This window comes from Megalobrama amblycephala, linkage group LG16 (assembly GCF_018812025.1).
Source record: "Megalobrama amblycephala isolate DHTTF-2021 linkage group LG16, ASM1881202v1, whole genome shotgun sequence".
Classification (NCBI taxonomy): domain Eukaryota; kingdom Metazoa; phylum Chordata; class Actinopteri; order Cypriniformes; family Xenocyprididae; genus Megalobrama; species Megalobrama amblycephala.
Window position 1 is genome coordinate 682,259 of NC_063059.1, and position 24,399 is coordinate 706,657.

The 24,399-nt window shown below is 39.3% G+C and overlaps 3 non-coding genes across 3 annotated transcripts; all 3 read left to right on the forward strand.

The window, feature by feature from the left end:
- The first annotated feature begins 626 nt into the window (after positions 1 to 626).
- Positions 627 to 700, forward strand: trnat-cgu. The gene has a single exon. It is a non-coding gene; the product is annotated as a tRNA-Thr (tRNA).
- Positions 701 to 948: 248 nt separating this feature from the next.
- trnar-ucu lies at positions 949 to 1,037 on the forward strand. The gene is given in 2 exon segments: positions 949 to 985; positions 1,002 to 1,037. It is a non-coding gene; the product is annotated as a tRNA-Arg (tRNA).
- Positions 1,038 to 1,195: 158 nt separating this feature from the next.
- On the forward strand, positions 1,196 to 1,269 carry trnat-agu. Its single transcript has one exon. It is a non-coding gene; the product is annotated as a tRNA-Thr (tRNA).
- Positions 1,270 to 24,399: the final 23,130 nt, after the last annotated feature.

The window sequence follows — 24,399 nt, forward strand, 5'->3', positions numbered from 1 at the left end:
CAGCCTGGACTTCTAGGTGGTAAACGAAGGCTTTATAAAGCTTGTTGCTGACTCCCACCAGAGTCACGAATGTTGTCTCTTTGCAAGACAGACGTTTGCTTCAACTTCAGTTTCAGTTTAATTTATTTATATAGCACATTTAATAGCGACAGAGTCGACCAAAGTGCTGCACAGAGAGATAAAATGATACTATTATCAAAGAAATAAAACAATCACAATTTCAAACTTTTTTCAGAAGCCTACCCAGCACATTTATTCTTGTTTTCCTTATTGGACACAGCCCAGTCAGATCAGAGAGTACGTTACTAGTCAGTCAATTAGTTAATTCGCCTGTTTCAAATGAGAAAGATAACAAAAAACGTGGTGCAGACAGGCTTGAAGAATGGTTGGATTGCCCCTGGCTTAGGCCAAAATCAGAAGAAAGCTCAAGAAACATTTGAGATGCAAGTATTGAGAGTGTAGAGCCAAAATCAAATGAGTTCCGACATTCCCTTGAGGCCTGAGCGGCCCGTTATGTTTTGGAAATAATCCTCCTACCTCTAGGGGACCTCTTTCATGATGTAATCAGCTATCTCCTACCGCTTGTAGGCTTTTTATGCAAAGAAACTGCCTCTAGCTTAGCAAGAGGCGCTGTGGCTTAGTTGGTCAAAGCGCCTGTCTCGTAAACAGGAGATCCTGGGTTCAAATCCCAGCAGTGCCTAGGCCACAGGATATGTGAGTGCTTGTTTTAATATGTATTCCCATATGAAAGTCTTTGCGTGCCGGACAGTGTGCGTCGGCGCAAAACCGGAAAACTCGGGTTTAGATCCAAAAGGAAACTATATCAGATATTCCCTCATCCTTCAACAGAGGCCTGAATGTGCTCTTTTAAACTTTTCACATTGGAAGACCTTTGGATGCCCAGCATATCTGCACCAAACTGGAACTCGAAGAGGGCTCTCGAAGCGTGGCTCTGTGGCGCAATGGATAGCGCATTGGACTTCTAGGTTGAGAATGGAGGTATTCAAAGGTTGTGGGTTCGAGTCCCACCAGAGTCGTGGTTATCCTCTTTTGCTCAGATGTCCTTGTAAGATATTCTACTTTGCTCAGTTCACCTGTTTTAAACAAAGGGAGATAACCTCAAAACGACCTACTCCATGATGTGCTGCCTCTTTTAGACTTTGGCTACAAAAATTTTGAACCAGGCTCAGCACCCGGCGCTGTGGCTTAGTTGGTCAAAGCGCCTGTCTAGTAAACAGGAGATCCTGGGTTCGAATCCCAGCAGTGCCTAGGCCACAGGATATGGGAGTGATCATTTTAATATATATTCCCATATGAAAGTCTTTGCGTGCCGGACAGTGTGCGTTGGCGCAAAACCGGAAAACTCTGAGGCCGGGTTCACACCGCAAGCGGCAGCAGAGCAGAAGCAGTGCGTATTTTTTCGCCGTCCATGTTAACAGATGAGAGCGTTCACACCGCACGCAGAGGCTGCGCGGCAGCACGGAGCAGGAGCAGAGCAGAAGCAGCAGTGCCGCGATCTTTTCGGCGCTGGGTCTATTTTTGCTGCGCTGCTAACGCTCAATTAAATTGAAAGTACACCTTTGATGGACAAAATAAATATGATTTAAAACAAAAAGTGCTCAAAATGCACAGAATAAGCATATCTAGTGTGTTTTAACAAGAATTGAAGTATGTCATGAAAGAAAATCAATATTAAAAAATATTTATAAAAGATTTACTCATTTAAACTTGTTTTTAATTATTCAGTTTGGGCTAAAGTATGCTATATTATAGAAAACTAAACTAAACTAGCCAGAAAATATGATATATAAACATTATTTTAGTTATTACACAGACAGCAATAAAGGCTCTTGCATACCCAAATCAAACCCGAGTTTGCTGTCTTTTTCACCGGGTTTGCAGTCTTGTAAACATGTTCATGCGTCAGATGATGTAAAACACAAAGCTTACTTACTCATTTGTGTGCAGCAATGGATGACACGAGGCTTTTATTTATTTATTTATTTTTATTTTACGTTTATATATGTGAGTGTTGTACACCTTGCATGTTAACAAACTTTCAAGCCTATCAAGTTTAACAATGACCAATTATAAAAACAAATTTATAGCTGTCTTTGTAAAGAAATGCTCACTTTATATGTAGCTTCGAGCCGCTGCTGTGACGCTGTACAANTCCTCTACACTCTCCTATTTTTGGACTTCCTCTAGCATCTTCCTGGATGAAACAATAGATAATGCGGACGCTCAGCTGTTTTAATGTATGATTGCTCTTCATTAAGTTTCCTTTAGCTTCTGATCTGAGCCAATCCATTTCCCAATAATCTCCTGCGTCTGTGCTTGTATTCCTCATCGATCCCTTTGTTCTTGGGCTGTAATTACTTTCTTTTGGCCGTAGCTGCGCATGATTAGACGATGTTTATGGAGGAGAACACTTCGGGTAACACGCCAGCCGTCTCCGCACACGATCAATGGAAGCGCATGCAAAAATTATCAATCAGTGCCTACTTTTGTTAGAGGAATGAATGTGTCTGAGTGGACAGACCTGAGAGAGACAGAGCTAGAGGGCTTCAGGGTACAACACACCCTGTTGAAAGGAACAACAGACTTTTTTTTACTAATGCAAAATGGGTGAGCAACATGTTTTGCTTGATAACACATCAGCAACAAATCTGCACCAAACCACGCTGTCACAGATGAGGTAAGAAAGAGGAACCTTTCTCACCGGAGGAACCTTTTCATAGTTCCTGGAAGTACCTAGATTGAAGTACCCGGATTTTGCCGTATTTGCACCGCAGAAACTAGGAACGATTTTAGTTCTATGAACTCCTTTTGGGGGGAAAAAATTAGCTCCTACTTTAAAATAGAGTCTAAACCAGCACTATAAGAACGGTCAGTGACGTAAGTGTACGTTGATTGGTCAAACACATGTCAAGCACTGGCACCCGGCATTTTTAAAAAGCTGTGAAAACATATTTACTTCACGAACATGAAAAACATCAATAACGGTATTTCCCTGTTGTCTGCAGGGTTGTGTTCTTTTCTCCGCCTCGATGATATGTAATACTGAAAGTTGTCATAGGAGATTTCGTCTCTTAGCCCCACTTTTTGCTCTTTCAGTTGTGTAAATTATGTGTTAAAATTCCATCTCTGTTATCATGAAACCCATGTCACAACAAACACAGCTCTGATCACGCATAAAGACGCTGCTTCACAGTTCATATTACTGGTGCGGAATGGCTGCAACCAGGAACATGGCCCGGGGGAGAAATTAGTTCTCGGGGAACTATCTTAGTGTCTAGTTCCTATAACTGAGTTGAACTAAACCTAGAGCTATTCGGTGCGAAAGCCACTCTAGAGAGCATTTTAAGGCAGGTTCCTTAAGTGAAGTCTGCTCCAACATGAAGTTGCCTCCTCCTAAGATATCACATTTCGGCCAAATACAACAGCATTGCATGTGTCCTTCACAAGCAGGTAATCCCAGAATGAACCACAGTGCAAACACAGTGAAAACTTCATCCAGGTAAAAAGTGGTGGTGTCATTGTAAGCTTTTGCCGGTGAGTCATTTCATTCAATATTGAAAAGTATTGTTAAACACTTGACTATTTTATGCAATATTCCTATGTATTTTATGCTTGTAACAGTATTGTGGATTAGTTTAGCAACATGCTTATGTGTCAACATGCAAGCTGTAATGGAATGAAGTATCCTGTATACTTTGCGAAGTGCAATCTAATGCTGCATCCGAAATCCCATACTCTCAGAGTAGATATTTCGATAGCATTTTAGAATACTGTTCCGTCATTAATGAATAACTACGCATGAACAAATGAGTAACACAATATTAACATTCTAGTAACTACTATTAAATAACAAACAATAAACTCTACTTAACGAATTATACAGGTTCATAATTAATGAGAGTAATGCATTAATGGGTGTTACCAAATCCTTCAGAAGGAACTGCTAATTATTTGGAACAGTATTCTAAAGTGAAAAGCATGATAACACCCAGACTGAAGTCCTAGAATTTGATGTCTTTGTAAGGTTTTTGGATAAATATTTCTTCTGATGGATTTGGTAACACTTGAGTCCTTACTTTTGAGCTTCCATGATCTTCACTTTAGAATACTGTTCCAAATAATTAGTAATTCCATTAGACGGATGTTGTAACGCTTGAGTCGTTGCTTTCTAAAAGCTTGCAGTGACTTCAGTCATTACTAGGGAGTTATCGTACTTTTCACTTTAATACTATTCCAAATAATTAGTAATTCCTTCTTAAGGATTTGGTAATATTTGAGTCATTACTAGTGGTCTTGACATTACATTACCATGATCTTTACATTACGGTTACTCAGTTGTTCCTGTGTAGTTATTCATTAATGACAGAACAGTATTCTAAAGTGTTACCAATATTTCATCACAACCATTAAAATGTATGTTCTATGTAGTATGAATGTGTGTGGTATACAGGAACGTACTACATTTGTCATGTGACCTGTCTCTTAACTGCCATTCATAAATCTTCTCCTGTAGGCTCATGGGATAGTAATGCACACTTCAGAATCTTATGGAAATGGTAGGTCATCTGGGTACGCTTTTGACATACTTTTTTGCCTACAATATAGTAGGGTGTATTCCGATGCAGCCTAAGCATATTTAGTCAGTTCGTTCTGCGGCCATCTTGGTAATGATTCCGGCAGCTATCTATCTTAATGTAAAACGGCCAAAATCTCCAATACTGTTTCTCATGATTACATTTCAATAGCATCAGCAATTCAAAACACACTGAACAGCTGTAATTTCAGGTGGGAAACTAGAGTAAACAAACTAAAGTGGTTTTATTTTAACTGAGTGGTGGGACTTTAATTCTTATAGCTGCCATATTGAGAATTAGGTTTTCTACCATACTTTTTTATACAAGTGGTCCATCTCTTTCTCATATTGTCTCTGGAGTTATTTGTAGAGTGTTTCAAACCAGTTTCTTATGAGATTTAACTTCAGGTAGGATTCATTTAGGCTAAGAAGGTGTCTCCCTATGTAGATAGCTAGGCAGTGTACTAGATGTTAGAGCAGAGCAGGTGAGAACGGTGGTCCGTTCATTGGTGGTGCGATTATTAATGAGCTTTTTGTGTGAACCTAGTGCCGGGTGGTAAGCGTGTTTACGCTGTTGGGTTGTTGTCATGTGTTTATGTGCTCTTTGTGGGCAGTGTTATTGGTATGCATGCTCACATGCCTCAGGCACACACACACATATGCTTCCACCTGAATAGCTGTGTGTACAGAGCGGAGCATTGATCCTTCTGTGCGATAACCTGTTCTATTCTCTTACAGCCATGCCATGCCTGTGAATACAGAGGAAAGAGAATCTTTATCCAAACACAACTCCTGTCATCTCCCCCGTCAGTTCATCATTCTCCGTCTTCTGTGCACCCCCCCAATCCCCCCAATCCCTCCCAGCCCTCCGCCGCTCTTCTTATCAGATGTGTGCACGCGAAAGAAAACAAAGAGTGTGGCGCTTTCATTTTTGCCTCATTATTTTGTAATTTCACAATCCAATAACTTTGCCTTTCCCCAAAGAGAGATACACGGTGCCGCGCTTCATATGCCGGGCCACGCAGAACAGAAAGAAAAAGAAAGAGAATAACTGAAGGAAGGAGGGAAGACTGTATCGTGGCTGTGGTCGGAGTGCTCAGGGAGGAAGGGAGCTTTTTGTGACGGCAGGGGAGGGAGTCAAATCACAACCGTTACGAAGGAAATGAGTGCTGCATGAAAGGAGGCAGAGCGAAAGCCGCGTTTGTGTCACACTGTGATGTACATATGCTTTTTTAGTATTCTTTTGTACACATTAGGGGTTTGCGAGTTGTTTCGTATGCGTTTAGGCATGATAACTTATTGTCAGTGTCCTTAAAAGCCTCAATACACCTGCTCCCTCCATTTGTACACACAGTATTTTTTTGTGCCCAACCTCGAAAAATGACATACTATGTGTTTTTTTGTGAGGACTTGTGGTAGTTTTTCATCCTTTTCTTGCACTTTGCTCCTGGAGAGTTGTTTTGATTTTGTTTATTTATTTATTTAGTTACTTATTTGTGTCTCTGTGTGTGCCGTTTCATGTCTTCAGTTCCTGAGGGTAACCCAGAGGCTACTTCAGCCCTTCACAAACTACCTGTAGGTATCCCAGGCAGATTCCACCTGTATGACTTCTGCCCTCACAATATGGTGTCTGCCAAGAAATCTGCTAGACGTATCAATAAAATATGATAGAGCCCACCCTCCAACCTGAACTGAAAACAAAATTGACTTAGTCTGACACAAACAGATTCAGACCTGCGTACGTTCAGTGTACGAAAACTATTAGCTGTTAACTATCACAAATCTCTGCATTATGTCTAAATTTACTATAAGTTTCACCCTTCGAATATGTTTTCTGTGCTCTTTTGATGGTGAAATTGATTTTGTTTGGTGCCCTGAGGCAGATATCACGCAGTGTGAATCTGTCTGGATTTTGTGAGTCTGGGGTGTAAGAAATAAAAATGTAAATAGGCTCATTGGAGCACTTGTGTAAACACTGCAAGGCCTATATAGGCAGAGGAGACCATTATTGTGGGTGTGGGTTGAGGAGGATAGGTTTTCATGTGCACGTGTGTCTAAGCACCTGTCCTATTAGTGTATATGTTTAGGACAGTCATATTTAATTTGAATAGCGTAGCACACTTTCCTAAGCCAAACAGAACAGACTGCCGCACGGCTGTGCTACCAAGTGGAGTTTATTGAACCATGGCTGCCTGCCAAATCTCTGTCTTTCTCTTCATCTTTAACGAGCAAGAAAAAGAAGAGGAGGATAGGGAGAGAGAAAGAGAGAGAGAGAATAGCTTATTCATTATCCCCTGTGTTTGAATTAATATTATGATGATAATAACAGAATAACAGTAATAAAGATTACAGCATCCGTTTTGTATACACAGAGCGTTGCTTTGTGTTGTCATTTGTATTATTTAATGATGGGCTTTATCGCACATGCTAACTGCTGTGACGAACCTCACTATCATTGAGGCTAAGGAGAAGAGATCTACGGACGCCCACGTTCAATTTCCCATTTTATTTCTCTTAAACTCAGAATCTCAAAATCTAATTTCGTTGGTGCGCTCTGTAAATATAACAGATAATTTGTTTGAAATTAACTATGTCACAGAGCATTTGGAGTAATTATATTGCTTGTTATTGTATCAGAAGTGCTTAAAGCTCTTCTGAGGGAAAGATGGTGCAGAAAATTAGGAGGTGAAAATGCACACAAGGTTGCACCACTTTAGCACAGTGCAAACTCCTGTGTAACCAGGCACTAAATGTGCTGAAATATCACTGCACAGTGCTTAAATTGATTGTGTCATATTTTTAAATGCAAACACATCTCCTTAGTTTGCAAATTAAAAGCTTGTTGTAGAATGTACCTGACTTACAAAACTAGTAATTAGCATTGTGCTATTATCACCTGTAACAAATCAGAAGGTAAACAGAATTTTCTTCGAAAAAATGTCAATGAAATGATGGAGACAAGCTCTATACGGTGTAGTTGAGTGTACTTTCTGCAGTTTAAAGAGCGACTTGCATGCTTTTGGTTTGAGAAATCGTGGACAATACTAGTATAGTATGCCAAAGTGCGGTATAGTCTAAATTAAGCTCTTAGAACTGACCTGCAAGATTGGAAATTGTTGTGAAATTGCATTCAGAACAGATTTTATTGCTGCGTTTGGTTTGAACATGATTTGCGTAACTTATTTAGTGAATTTTAGTGGTACAACCAGGCAGACATCATGTGCACATAAACAACGACATCAGCAGCAATTCAATCTTTGTACTGCCACAGATATGTATATGTAGCTAGACACATTTTCTGCTTTCAAAATGACCAAAGAAAGGAGAGAAAAAGAGAATGAAAGGAAAGGGGTTTGTGTCAAAGAGATTCATGGGGGGATGGATGAAGAGACAATCTCACCTAGACCAAAAGAATAGCATAATGCCGTTGGCAAAGACATTCACAGGCAGATGGGTTTATGCATATGTGTTTCTCTTTTGCATATAGGAATGAGTGTGTTTTGGGTCAGTATCAATGACCTACAAAGGTTGTGTATAATTCAGTGATGTTTCTTGTTGGGCACATTGAGGGAAATCTATTATTTGTAATGGATACACCCACACACAAACATTTGATCATTGTATGATCACAGATCCAGGTTAAGAGGTATTTTTGTTCTTTAGAAAGATGCCTTCCATATGTGTGCATGCCTTTGAGACTTGTCAAGCAAGTCTCAGGTATTTTTGCTGAAGGTATAGGTGATTTTTTTTTTTTTTTTATAAACAGACTTGGAGAAGGACTGTAAAGGAGACAGAGGAGAAGGAAGCACTGTACTTACATGCAAGAGGCAAGCTCAGCTGACAGTGACAAATGCGTAATCCTCCGTTTTTCCCCAGCCATGACCATCTCTCTTTCTTACACACATACACACACTGCATTGTGATAACCTTATTCTGTGTGGAGGTCTTTAGGGTAATATCTGAGCTCAACCTGTCCACATATCTAGGTTACAGTCACTGCCCTAGAGATAACGAGAGTACCTCTAAGGTTCTTCAAGAGCAACCTCTGCACCACCACCCTCATGGTACACTGCAGCAAATCAAGCTCTTAATCAATAGTTTTCATTACAAACATCATCAACACCCAATACATCTTATAGTGATTAAAATTATTTAAGAATTCAAGATAAACTCAAAAAAAAATAGTATATACTATATAGTTATTGTCGCTATAGAGTTGGAACCGGTGAATGCGGTTTACAGGTTTCATAAAAAGAGAACGATTGAGCGCGTGTGAGTTGGCTGGCCCTGAGCCAAATCAGTCGCGGTAAGAATACTGTAATGTTTGTGGACTAAATACATCAATACGAGAGGCAACGCGAAACGAAAAGAAATGTGAAATAAAACGTCATGTTTTAATGAAAAGTGGTGGAAATAACGGATGATGGGCACAGAATGCTAACAAAACTCTGAGGCCGGGTTCACACCGCAAGCAGCAGCAGAGCGGAAGCAGCGCGTATTTTTTTCGGCACCCATGTTAACAGATGAGAGCGTTCACACCGCACGCAGAAGCTGCGCGGCAGCGCGGAGCAGGAGCAGAAGCAGCAGTGCCGCGATCGTTTCGGCGCTGGGTCTATTTTTGCTGTGCTGCTAACGCTCAATTAAAGTGAAAGTACACCTTTGATGGACAAAATAAATATGATTTCACACAAAAAGTGCTCAAAATGCACAGAATAAGCATATCTAGTGTGTTTTAACAAGAATTGAAGTATGTCAGGAGAGACAATTAATATTAAAAAATATTTATAGAAGATTTACTCATTTAAACTTGTTTTTAATTATTCAGTTTGGGTTAAAGTATGGTATATTATAGAAAACTAAACTAAACTAGCCAGAAAATATGATATATAAACATTATTTTAGTTATTACACAGACAGCCAAACTCAAAATACATCAGTGATATACCTCAGTTTAAATAGATTTGTGTGTGTGGTGGTGGTTTGGGTTTCAGGGATGTTTAGATAACTATAAAAGAGTTAACGTTCACTTTTCTTAAAAATATTTAGCTATCAAATCTGTTTAAGTGCTTCAGTTTGTTTTCACTATATAATATATTAAAACAAATGGAATCATTTAAACTGATATAATACTGTATATCAGTTTAAATATTTAAATATTATATTTTATTATATTATAATGTAAGCCTAATAAAAAAATTATCTCACAAGGGGATTGTTTAGGGCTCCTTGCCACGAAAAATCTTAACCTCCTGGTCCTGGTATATAAAATCTGGGAAATTCATAAGCAATAAACATGTAATTTTGATGGTTTAACACTGTCTGTTGCTAATAATTGACTGTACAAAAACACATTAGGAGGACAGAAATTATTTTTTAATAGAATTTCTTGGTAAAGACTGGTACAGTTAATACAGCAATGTGAAAAAATCTCAGGTAACCTAAAATGTGCTTAATTTAGTGACTGAACTGCTTGTTTTCAAACATATTATTTAATAAATCACTAAGTTAGATCAAGGGTAAAATAAAATAGAAACGGCACATTAAAGTTAAATGTTACAGTTGTGTGATAAAACCATTTTTTTTTGTGTGTGTTTACGTTCATTGTACAGGTCTGATATAAAGTATGTTTTTGCTCAGGTGGCCAAAATGTGCGCTCAACAGAGAAAAGTTTTGCTCAGCGAGAAAAAAAAATTAGAGGGAACATTTTTCGCAGCCTTTTTTTTTTTTTTCAGTTGAGGCACTTTGTGCGATGATATGGAATATCCGCGGCATTGTTACTTATAAATTATTTCATATTTTGTTCCGTTCTCTGCTTGTTGATGTCATTGTACAGCAAGAATGTCATGACAGTTGGTCGGTGTTATATTTGCTCCGCCCCTCCTCCACTCTAATTGGCTAAAAAGTGACAGTGATGAGCACAGCATTTTACTAAAGACTATAGAATAACACAAGATGCGTCACTCATATTGTTTTTAATTGGAGAAAGTACAACACGCAATATGGCGGAATAAGTCCCGCCTTTTAAATGAGAGCCAATCGCCAATTGGTAGTCATAGTCAGACGCGCTATTAGGACTGCAGATGCACATTAGCTTGGTCTAGCCTGAAAAATAATGTTTTTTGTCATGATTTGAGTGTTTAAAAGCAAAATTTATGACAGTTGTCAGATTTCATTGGTGATTTCAAATATGAAATTTAATTGAAATCTTGGCAAACAGCTTTGGAGAATTTGCTGTTTCTCCATTCAAAGTGAAAGGAGCTCCACTTGCATGCCTGAGAGGCATTTCAACGATGGCCGCGGAGTGAAATGACTTGTCTTAAAGGGACTTTGGTTTTACTTGGTTGAACATTGAACTGCTGAAAGTTAAACATTCTTCAACTCGAGGCGACCGGTAAAAAAAGCGCTCAGCGCCTCTTTATGCTCCTGGCGTTTAAAAAACACAGCACTTCCATTGAAAACAATTGGAAAAGTACACTAGCCGCTGAAAAAAAACACTTTGGTGGACACACAGCCTAAGAGACTTCTTTCATAAAACATAAAAAAAAAAAAAAAATTTCAAACTTTTGACAGGTACTGTATACCTGCAGCCATATTCAGTACATTCTCTGAAATGTATATACAGTACATTTATATGGCAGTACACCATTACATATGCCAGATTGACAAATTGTCAAAGTCTCAACCAATCATCTGTCCTTCCTTGTTTATTCCTCTATTCACCCCTCCATCTGGACTTCTCTCTCTTTCTGCAAGCTAGTATGTGTCCCTATGACATCTCCGTGTGTATCACCAGACTCTGCGAATCTGCTCCCACATCAGCGCTTTGAAGAGAATGGTGATTTATTGCCTGCTCAGTGATTGATTGATTAGGACTGACAGAGCCTTAGAGTGAACGTAAACAGCTTCTTTCCCCCCTCCCACATGCATCCCGTGGATATTGACAACCCTGGGTGGCCATCCATCCGACTATCCATCTCTTCATCCATCCATCCCTCCATCCATCCGTCTCCCCATCCGTCCATCAGTCTGCAGAAGCCTTCTGTTTTCACTCTAGTGTCTGTTTAGCAAAGGCTAGTTGGTGAGAGATAGACAGGGCCTTTGTTTGACGGTCTTGGTGATGTTTCTGAAAGTTGCGCTACTGAATGTGTTGATTGTGGTGGAGTTGTAAGGTATCATGCCTGACCCTGTGGACATGCTGAAGTGGAAATGCTAATACTATACAGCTAGTGATCTCTATAACTTGATCTGTGACATGTCTCCGTTTTCACACTGGGAACTGTGAGAATGCTGAATACACTGAATGTCAACATGGCTTTGCTTGTGCGAATTTCAGTTCAAGTATTCTGGTACTTGAACTTTAAGATAGGAGTGTATATTATCAGCTTTCGCTAAATGAAATTGCCTGTGCCTGATTGTAATAATAGCTTGTTACGGTCTTGGGAATGAAAATCAGCCAAATATTTTTGCAAAAACCGAAATCCTTAGTGTTTTTTGTTTTTGTTTTTTTGAGCGTGTGTGTGTGTTTTAGAGAGAAAACCCTGATTGATGACTGGCTCTTAGCTCTTAATTGACAGGAAATGGCAACCAGTGCCCTTTGACCTCATCAGGCTATAAAACCCCCTGCTTTAAATATGTGAGTGTTCATGCAGTAATGAAAAATCTGCTCTTTGTTCAGTAGTTCGGGCAATTCCCATAGCTTACTCTTTTTATAAAGACTCACTGACCAATATTGCATATATAAATATCTCTGTGTGAATACTAAGGACTATTTAGTCCTCAGTATGTGTGTGTATTCACATATATATATATATATATATATATATATATATATATATATATATATATATATATATATATATATATATATATAATTATTTAAGTTTAAAGTAGTTTTTTTGCCGTAGTTTTAGCAATATGTGAGTCAGTATTTTATGTCTGTTCAGTAGAGAAAGGTCTGGACTTTATTCAATATCACATTTCCCACAGCTCATTCTTTGTTATAAAGACTCACCGTTCACCATTACAGATATAAATAGGCTTCATTGTGCCTCCATCTCAGCAGGTGGTTTTAGCTCAACAAGTCTCTTTTTGTTAGTAAAGCTTTTTGTCAGAAAATGTGTTGGATAAAATAATTTTAATTTATTTTGAATATAATTTGTTCTCTGTCACTATGACATGGCCTTCAGTTGGGTTGAGCATACAACATATGCTTGGCTGAATAAGCTGTCACTCATTTCGTAGCCAATCACTCGAGACTGATTACGCTAATGCTGTGGGTGGGCCCTGGACTCAATTGCCTTTAACTCCCACTTGTGTGATATTAATTACCTCAAGTCGAGTAAACAAGTTAGGGGGTTGTTCCAGGGTCCCCCCACAATGCTTTGTCTTAATTATCCCATTTCTTCTGATTAGATTGAAACTTGAACCCCACAAATGAATTCATTAGTCGGTGGAGTCCCCAGAAAGCGAGAGAGAAGTGCGACCATTTGTTTCTCGTCAAGTGTTTTCCTTTTTAAAAGGCTTTGAATTGGATCTCATTGATTAATATTTCATGCTTTCGTTCATTCATTTTTCACAAATCACATCATCTCTATGTCAATCAAAGGACATTCATGACGACCAACATGCTAAATGTCAAGAACGTCCTTTGATTGTCCCACACAGATTGATCTTTTGATCCAAAACTGTAGTCATTAGCCATAGAAGCACATATGGACGCTTAATGGTGCCATAATATTTCAGCGATATACCTCCGTGTTCAATGAAGCAAGTTGAGAGAACACAGTGTGAGGTCAGAGGTCAAATTGAGGTTATAATGTCAGCACAGTACTTCAGCTAAATCCTTGTGATTGGTTCAGCCCCGCTTACTTGTATGAGGTGAGAGCGCGGCGAGCTGACATCCCTACCGCCTGAGAGAAAAATATCACTCCATAAATCTGCATTCCATCCATTTTTCACTCCTTTCTCATCTCTCTTCTCCTCTACCTCACCTCCCCCCTTCCAGCCGCTTGTTCTCTCCTTGTTCCTCTAGCCATCGCTCTGTGGTTCTCCCTCCCAGCCACTCTCAGCTCTCCTAATCAATCTGGCCTGTACTTTCTCTACTCTTTTCTCTTTTTTCCACCCTCGCTTCCTCATTTATAGAGCATGTAAGACTGTGTTTTTCTTAATTAAACGCTGAGCTTGCGTTTCCACGCTCACGAGAGTCACTTCTACAACACAGCCCGTTGTTTAAGTCGGTCCCCCGCGGGGAAACCGAGCGCTGGGGAACGGATGACAGGGCGGATCTGTTTCTTTATTGGGTGAGCGTATGACAGGATGGATCTGTTCTTATCAGAGCGACTTGTGCTTCGGTTTAATTATTCTCTTGTTTCGGTAATGGACTTTTGGAGCATCAGAGCCCAAATGAGATGTGAGAAGCAGGAGACAATTGATTGCATTTTCTTCTCCCCCACCGCACACAGTGACACACAAACACTTGAGGATCCATGGAGAAATTAGGGGTTTCTCATTTTTATATAACTCTTAAAGGGCAGATAAAGGACTGGGTGAATTGCTGAGGAGAAAGAGAGAGCGAGAGAGTGCTCTGGTATTCAATGTAGTTAGGGCTGCACGTGCAGCTTTCCTCTCATCCATACTAATATCTCACTGCAGTGTGGAACGGGGCTAGATTGTGTGTGTGTGCTTGTTTGCACTTAGACTTTAAAATCTTTTGCATACAGATTACAAAGAGAAGAAAAATTGCACACAAACACCTGCAGTCATTTAGAAAGACACAACAACTTCACACACATCCTAAATGACAAGCCATGGACGTGGGACATATGTAATTCTTGCTGAAGAGGACTTGAACAGGTTTTTCCCAGTTCAGTCGGTGGGCTCTTGCTGTGATATTTGTTTAAAGGGCTTGTCTTTGATTGAAGAGTCGCCACACACACACACACACACACACACACACTCTTGTTTTCCTCACATAAGGGGGCCCACCGTTTTTTGGCGAGTTGTGGGGTCCACCCTTTCCAGTGTATCTATGCACATATAAAAAATCATGCAAGATAATAAACAGTTCCTAATAACAAATATAACTTCAATGTGACAATTCAGACAAAATTTTCTCCCATGTGTGTTTTTTGGTCACTTGTGGGGTTCTGGTTTCAACATTTAGAACTTATGGGGTCCACTTTCACAGACACAAACATTTCCAGTTTTTATATCCTAGCAAGGACCAAAGGTTACTATCTGGAAACAACCATTTCCATTAGTTTGGCCTTGATTATCATAGAAAATTGTATAGATTATAGTTTATATCCTTTAAATTAATCAGCTCATAAACCCATTAGCTTAGTCACTCCTATGATTGGTTGGATCTGAGCAAAATATAATGAGGCAGAAAACATAGCAGTAAAATGACATTTAGAAAAATGACCTCCGGCTCAACATATCTCAAATCCTAGTCTCCTATAAAACCAATGAGTCCTCAAATTTTGGTCTGAATTACTTCAGCCTACAAGACACCAACTGAACTTTGTCTGCATTGTATTGATCATGAAATGGACTTCTCTAATGAAGTGTTGGTGGAAAGATCTGGTTTCTCCCTGGTTATTTTTTATCCATTTCTAATGCAGTTTTGTGTTCCTAACCAGTAACCTTTGTCTTATTTAATGGGGCCTTCAACATTAGCTCCTTCAAAATGAAGACTCAACATTTCTTATGGGTTTAGAATAACAGTTTATTTAAAAAATAAACTTTTTTTGGGGGGTGAACGAATGCTTTAAGAGAATAATAAAATAAAAACAATGGAAAAAAAGACTTCACTCTAAAAAATGCTGGGTTAAAAACAACCCAAGTTGGGTTGAAAATGGACAAACCCAGTGGTTGGGTTAAATGTTTGCCCAACGTGCTGGGTAGTTTTATTTAAACCAAATATTGTTTAAAAGTTACTGTACGGCTGGCTTAAAATGAACCCAAATTAAATTAAAAATCAGACACATAATTACTAGAGGCAACAATAATAAAAGAGGAGCATTTATTAATAAGCAATTTAATAAATGTTTATTGTTTAAGTATTATTCAAATGTTTGTTTATTAAACTTGAATAAATATTAATTTCCAACATATTATGGGTTCATTTTAAGCAAGAAATATAGTAATTTTTAAACAATTTTTGGTTTAAATAAAACTACCCAGTTTGTCCATTTTCAACCCAACTTGGGTTGTTTTTAACCCAGCATTTTTTAGAGTGTGACCTTTACCTGAAAACACTTTGAACTCATGTCCCAAGCTGAACACTAGTGGACACTATTTTACTCTACTTTTCTTCGTAAAGCAGTAATGCGGTTTTTTATGAAATACTTGACTGCCTTCCAGTCTCGGGTTCCTAAAACTTCTGGTTCTGCCTCAATGCAATGCTCACAGTCCATTTTTCCAGGGACTTGGTTCCTCGTAATGAACTTCTTGAGGTGCTTTTCCACTGCAGCACATTCATCGGCGGACCAGCATCTTCTGGCTGCAGTTTGTTTGCCTAAGTATACATTAAAAAAAAAAAAAAAAAAAGTTATGTTTATGAACTTAATTTGAAAAAAAAAAAAAAAAAAAAACCCATCTGAAACACTACTGGTTTTGATTAAAATTATATATTATACACATATATACAAAAAACAAACACACACACAAACACTTAAAATTGGTTTCGTGCACACAGGGGTAAAAAAATAGCCCATGTGTACAATGAAATATACTACTGGATCTTTAATGTTGTGGGCTTATTTTTCTGCTGGAGGTCCGGAACATCTTGTTCAGATACATGGCATCATGGATTCTATCAAATAACAACAGATGAAAATCAAAACCTGACTCATCAGGACAATGATCCAAATCAAACATCAAAACCAACACAAAAATGTGTCACTGAGCACAAAATGAAGCTTCTGCCAAGGTCGTCCCAGTCCCCTGACCTGAACCCTAAAGAAAATGAGTGGAGTGAAGGGAAGAGAAGAAGCACCAACATGGAGCTGGAATCTGAAGGATCTGGAGAGATTCTGCATGGAGGAATGATCTCTGATCTCTGGTCAGGTGTTCTCCAAACTCATCAGGCATTATAGAAGATGACTCCGAGCTGTTATCTTGGGAAAAAGGAAGTTGCAAAAAGTATTGAATAAAAGGGTATGATTAATTGTGAGCAATGTGTATTAGAGAAAAACATTTCTCTCATAATGAGATTTCCCCCCCATTTAAAATTATTATTCTCCAATGAAAGTTGGGATTTTTGTAGATTTTTTAAATAAAAGATCAAAAGTATTAACGATGCAGATTTATTTTCACAGCCTTCTTTGGTCATATTCACTAAGGGTATGAATAACCATCAAAATAAAGTGAATAGTCGATCTCATAACTCTGAGTGTTAGTAGACTGGTAGGGTTAGGTTTAGTTGAGTTACTTATGTAGTTACTTATAGTCAGTAGAATTCTAATATGTCAACTTTTCCAGGGCCCAAAAACACCCTCAGACCCCAAAGGATTAAAGATCAGCTGAACCATCAATCTGCTTTACTTTAAGCTCACCTCTCTTTTTGGCCGTCTTTGCTTTTGGTTGCAAATATACTGTTGAAGTTGGTTCCTCAATGGACTTCACGCTGTCTACAGCTTCCGGAATAAATTCATCTGAGTGCAAGAAAAAAAAAAAAAAAGTATTTAAAAAGAAAAATCAATCTATTTAAAAAGACAAATCAAAATCTAAATTAACTGCAAGCAACACTGACAAGATTATGACCTATCATACAGAAACTTTAAAAGTCAATGCTCAAATGTTCGAGTTTTTTTTTTTTTTTTTAAGTTTATTTAGCCATATGATGTTATAAAAATGGGGTGAAGCATCATGACTGAACTTTCTATTTGGTCTGTAGTAGTTTGGACAGGACTTTGATAGCACAGATAAGGCTCACACCGTGTCTACACCAGACGTGATTTATCGCGTTGCGCCGCAACAGCTAAAAGCTGTCTACACTGAACGTGACACGATGACCATTGGACTACGTCACAAATAGAATGGGGAATCGCTCCGTGCCGCATCCAGTGTAGACAATATCACGGATTATAATGGGATCTATTGTCTTTTGACATGTTGCGTCGCTCGCATCCGGTGTCACTCCAATGCTCACTACTGTACAGACTCAGGCTCCAAATCACTACTGTGCAGACAAAGGCAAATGACGTAACCGGTCAAGATGACAGCAGCCAATACTGGGTGTTGTCATCAACAATGTTTTAGTTTTACCTTTTCTATAGTGGAATGAAGTGGAGATGTGTCATCTGTTTTTTTTGTTCGTTTTGTTTTGGGTTTTTTGTGTGTGTGGGGGGGGGGGGGTCTATGATTCACAGTCTATGTTTAAAGTAAAGGCTTATATTAAAAGGAACATATGGAAAACACATGAAAAAAAAGTTCTTTATTTTTGTTATTTAATTAAAACAAGCAAACTTTCTTATATTTTAGATTCATTGCACAGTAACTGAAATATTTCAAGAGTTTTTTTGTTTTAATTCTGATGGTTACAGCTTACTAGAGCTGCAACTAACGATTATTTTTTCTGTTGACTAATCTAACGATTATTTTTATTAAATATTTTTTATTAATTTAGTGTTCTTTTTTTTGATTAGTCAAGTCAAGTCAAGTCAAATTTATTTATATAGCGCTTTTACAATTGGTAATTGTTTCAAAGCAGCTTTACATATTAGAAGCACAGAAAAAAGGGAAGTGGTTAAAAATAAGCTGTACAAACAAGCGTGGTAATATGTAACATATACAAGATGGTGCTACATTAAGCCAATGTCGGCTGACTCCCAGGGGTGGAAAAAAACCCCTAGGAGAAAAACCCAGCGTGCTAACACTGGGAAAAAAGTCCTAGGAGGGAAAAAACCCCTTGGAAGATATATATAATATATATATCAATATATATATATCAAAATCTAAATTATACATTTTATTATAGAGATTAAAAATAGATTATATATAAATATATGTAAGCGGATACGGGGATTAGCTACTGAATCCTTTGGATAACTTTACAAAAAATTATAAGTACAACTTCTAATATAATATTTCAACTTTTATTAATTTTTTTTTTTCAACTGACTGACTTCTCATGTGATTTATGAGCTTCTACAACTTTTGACCTCCTAATTGAACTCCTTTCCACAAACTGATCGTAGAAATAAAAAACAGAATAAAAATGGTAACACTTTACAATAAGGTCTCATTTATTAACATTAATGTATTAACCAACATCAACTAACAATGAGCAATATATTTGCTACAGTATTTATTAATCTTTGTTTATGCTAGTTAATAAAAATAGTCATTGTTAGTTAATGATAGTTCACAGTGCATTAACTAATGCTAACAAATGAAACCTTACTGTTTGTGCTTAATAAGATTAAGAGAAATCTGTTATTCATTTTTATGGTAACACTTTACAATAAGTGCAACCATAATCACACTCTCTCAATATTCAAAGTGCAATTAAGACCAATTTTTTTCTTTGATACAGAGCTAAGAGATTGTTACAACTACACTGCCCATCCTAAAATAGCTTTCATATTGAGAGATATATTCATCAGAAATCTCGTTTGAATGCGCCCACGCGTCTACTTTCACATTCACGATGGCATGTAACTCTGTAAATATGGAGCGGCGGCGACCGTTATCCAGCTGAATTAAATGTTTTTTTATTTAAATACAAAGCAAAACGACAGTGGAGGCATAATGTAAACGTTGCGGTGGCATATTCTTTCCTAATCATCCTAACACTCTGTCATGACAATATCACAAGACTACTTTTCACCTCGACAAGAAATCTCGTCACATTTTAATCTAGTCACATTTTAATCTCATGTCACACCCCTAGTGCTCGTGCATCGCAGTTGTGCTGCCGCGGTACGCCATCTCGTTTTTGCAAAGGGAACAAAGGACCATTTTATTTGGCCTCTGTTTAAAGTATTCCCATACTTTTGATAATCGTGGTCTAGGTTTTTGTGATAGAATAGAACTTTCTCCATTCCCAGGAGCAGAAGCCGCCATTACGCAAGATGAATGTAAACAATGTGACGCGTTGACGCATTTCACGCACGTCGATGTATTTTCGTAGTCGACGTAATTGATTACGTCGACACGTTGTTGCAGCACTACAACTTACAGCTTGGGAAAATGAAAAAAAAAAAAACCAAAAAAAAAAAAAAAAAAAGAGCATCTCAAAAAATGAAAATATTCCACTGAGCTTGATTAGTTTTGAGTATAAATATTGGGTACCTCCTAAACTAGTTTAGAACATGCAACCTCAATTATGGGGAAGACTACTGATATGACAGTCGTCCAGAAGATGAACATCAACAACCTACACAAGGAGGGTAAACCACAGAAGGTCATCGCTGAAAGAGCTAGCTGTTCACAGAGAGCTGTATCGAAATATACACATAGGAAGTTGACTGGAAGGAAAAAGCATGGTAGGAAAAGGTGCATAAGCAACAGGGATGACTGCAGCCTTGGGAAGATTATCAGGAAAAGCAGATTCAAGAACTTGGGAGAGCTTCACAAGGAGTGGACCGAAGCCGGAATCGGTGCATCAAGAGCCACAGCACACAGACATCTTCAACTGTCACATTACAACTGTCACATTCCTAGAACCAAGTCACTTCTGAATCAGAAACAAAGCAAGAAGCATCTCACCTGGGCTAAGGAGAAAAAGAACTGGATTGTTGCTCATTGGTCCAAAGTCCTCTTTTCAGATGAAAGCAAGTTTTGAATTTTATTTGGAAATTATGGTCCCAGAGTCTGGAGGAAGAGTGGAGAGGCACAGAATCAAAGTTGCTTGAAGTCCAGTGTGAAGTTTCCACAGTCAGTAATGATTTGGGGTGCAATGTCATCTGTGTTGGTCCACTGTGTTTTATCAAGTACAAAATCAATGCAGCCATCTACCAGGAGATTTTAGAGTACTTTATGCTTCCTTCTGCTGACAAGCTTTTGGAGATGCGGATTTCATTTTGCAGCAGGTCTTAGCACCTACCCACAGTGCCAGAACTACTTTTAAGTGGTTTGCTGACCATAATATTACTGTGCTTGACTGGTCAGCCAATTCGCTGGACCTGAACCCCATAGAGAATCTATGGGATATTGTCAAGAGGAAGATAAGTAGCATCCGACCCAACAATACAGACAAGCTAAAGGTCGCTATCAAAGCAACCTGGGCTTTAATAATACCTCAGCAGTGCCACAGACTAATCGCCTCCATGCCACGCTGCATTGCAGGATTTTTTTTCCAAAAGGAGCCCCTACCAAGTATTGAGTACATAATTAAACCTTTGGATATTGTTTTTTTAATTGATCTTTGAGAAAATATTCTATTTTTTAAGATACTGATTTAATTTTCCTAAGCTACAAGTTGTAACCATCGGAATTACAACAAAAACTCTTGAAATATTTCAGTTTGTCTGCAATGAATCTAGAATATAAGAATGTTTGCTTTTCTAATTTTTTGAGATGCACCTATGGGGTGTTATACAGATCAGCAATTTTTTGGTACGAGTCTTTCCGTTACAACACAGAAGGGGACAGCGACACAGGAATGCAGGTAATGATGTTTACTGAACAACCAGTTGACAGAGTGCAGGTAAGTGATAGCAGGTAAATACGATGGCAGATATGGATGTAGAACTGATACTTGTCTTTGTGTTGCAGTAATGGCAGACGGATGACAGACTTTGAGCTGGAGCAGACTCAGATGAACTCACGAAGGAAGAGGAGACAATGAGGAAACGAGGGAACACACAGGTAAGTATCTTCAGTGGAGTCCTTAAGGTAAGCAAGCAGGTAAGACCATGTGCAAACGAGACTGGACAGTGACTGAGTGAGTGCGTGAGTCTTTTGTGCTGCTGCTGATGAGGGTGGTGATGGGCTGCAGGTGTGCGTGATTAAAACGGCGGTGATGACGTGAGCTGTGTCTGTGTGAAGGTAGAGCCTGGCTAGTCTGTGACATTACTAGGGGAATAGGGAATAGATCTTCCCTTGGAGCACTGGCTCACCCAGAAGCAGATCAATAGCGCAGTCCCATGGCCGGTGTGGAGGCTTTCTTGGGCAGAAGACATCACTGAAGTGGGAGTAACACTGGGGAATGTCCACTGAACGGTTGTCTAGGGGGCTTTCTTAAAGACGTAGCACAGACTGGTAATTCTTCAAAACAAGGAGAGCTTGGAACAGGAAACTCAGGAAAGCAGTCCAGGAAGCAGTTGTCACCCCACTTCAGGATTTCCCCAGTATTCCATGAAATGACTGGGTTATGCTGCTCCAACCACGGGCGCCCTGAAGATCGGTGGATTCCTCCAGAACCAGCAGATGGGGTTGCTCAACGTGGAGGATGCCGACTTGAAGTTGGATCGGGCCTGCGCTGAAGCGCACTTGACTTCGGCTGACGAGCCTTCCAGTTACCAAGTGGATCTGGTAAGTCGACGGCGTGGCTGTTGTCTTGAGATCGAGCTGTCGGCAGAGGGCGCCGGATAAGAAATTACCAGCTGACCCAGAATCGAGGAGGGCACTGACTGGAAGAGACAAACCGGCAGCAGTAAGGTTTTACAATAGTGGTGAGTGGTTTCATCTTATTAATAGAGGGAATAATCACACTCACCATGGGATGAACTGGGCGAGTGGGGCATTCAGAGATGTAATGCCCAGATAATCCACAATATAAACATAAGTTCTGGGTCAACCGTCTCTGCCGCAGACAGACGAGTGTTTTCAATTTGTATGGGTTCATTGGCTGGTTCTGGGGAGCTGACGGATTCTGGTCGGCGGAGTGAAGATGGAAAAGCGGCTGGCCCTGGTGCTCTGAGACAAGACTGCATTCGAGTGGCAAATCTGATGGATAGTTGAATGAAGTGTTCAAGCCCGATGGAATCCTCGTATGCAGCCCTTGACAATATGTGGTGATAAGGGCCTGCTCGTTCCATCTGCTAGCTGCAGCAAGGGTTCTGAATTGGAGAGCATAGTCGTTAACAGTCATTGAACCTCGTTTCAATTGGTATAACTGCTCACCGATGGATGAATCCCACGCGGGTCTTCCAAAGACGACTTTGAAGTGAGCAATGAGACTGGGTAATGGAATTTTTCTGGGACCAGAGCGGTTCAGCCCAGCGAAGCGCCTTGCTAGTTGAGAGATTATAAAAGCTACCTTAGCATTGTCGTTGGAATACAGGTGCAGTTGCATCTCCAGGACCAGCGAACATTGCAGGAGGAATCCATTGCAATCCTCCTCCGAACCAGAGAAGGGTGCCGGTTTGGCCATGGGGACTAGCGACGGCAGGTGGTGAGGAAGAGGCGGCGGTGGATGCGGAAGTGCTTGCTGGTGAAGATGCGGGTGGAGTGGCTGTGAGTGCTCGGCGCAATGCGTCTATGACCTCTTGGAATGGATCCGCGGTACTCATACTGGTGTTCAGCGGTGTTGGGCCGGTCTTCCGTTACAACACAGAAGGGGACAGCGACACAGGAAAGCAGGTAATAATGTTTATTGAACAACCAGTTGAGTGACAGAGTGCAGGTAAGTGATAGCAGGTAAATACGATGGCAGATATGGATGTAGAACTGATACTTGTCTTTGTGTTGCAGTAATGGCAGATGGATGACAGACTTTGAGCTGGAGCAGAAATAGATGAACTCACGAAGGAAGAGGAGACAATGAGGAAACGAGGGTAAGTATCTTCAGTGGAGTCCTTGAGGTAAGCAAGCAGGTAAGACCATGTGCAAACGAGACTGGACAGTGACTGAGTGAGTGCGTGAGTCTTTTGTGCTGCTGCTGATGAGGGTGGTGATGGGCTGCAGGTGTGCGTGATTAAAACGCCGGTGATGACGTGAGCTGTGTCTGTGTGAAGGTAGAGCCTGGCGTGCCTGTGACACTTTCAGTTTGGTACACAGCATTATAGTCGTTTTAATTTTAACCACTGCATTTTAACCACTGTTAAACTTCATCGGAAAAGAAGAAGAAACCATTTACCAAGAGGAAATCATTAACTTTGTTTAACTTAACCTTTGTAGCTTTAAGGATTGAGCTGTATTTAATTTAGAATTTAGTGTTTGATAACTTTATTCAATTTCTGTATATTTCTGCTTAAAGGTTCTCTAAGCGATCCTGGGTGGAGTAACTTCCTGTTGACGTTCTTAGTGTTGTCAAACAAAACAGAGGCTAGCTAGACCCTCCCTCCTCCTCCTCCTCCCCTCCCATCCGTGCTTCCTGAAACAGTCATGAAGGCGCATTTAAAATCATTCTGATCGGTTATTGGCTGGAGCGCGTTTATTATGTTTCGTGGTCCAGGCTGCACCAGTTTGTTTTTGTTGCCATTTTTGGAGCTTGTGGCGACTACAGAGACCACATTTTTTTAACGTGTGTTCAGGGGACAGGCAGCTAGCGGATAATGAGGAGATGTTTGCTGTATGTGACAAAAAATGTTTTGGCCTAAAAACATGTGACATCGCTTAGAGCACCTTTAAGGGCTCAGGTAGCTAAATATGTAATTTATTATAATGGGTTATTTTTTAAAGTCTAATAAATGTTAAAAATGATAGTTCTCAATTATACTGTATAGTTAAATGGCTATAGTCAATTGTAAAATATTAAAAGGGGGGGGGTAAAGACATCAGTAGTATTGGTATCAATAAAAGACAGCATTAAACAAATATTAAAAATATACTAAGTTATTTGTGCATTTTTGAATATTGATATAAAAATAATGTTTAAAAACAATGTTAGGTGGGATTAATCTCAATTTCAGAAA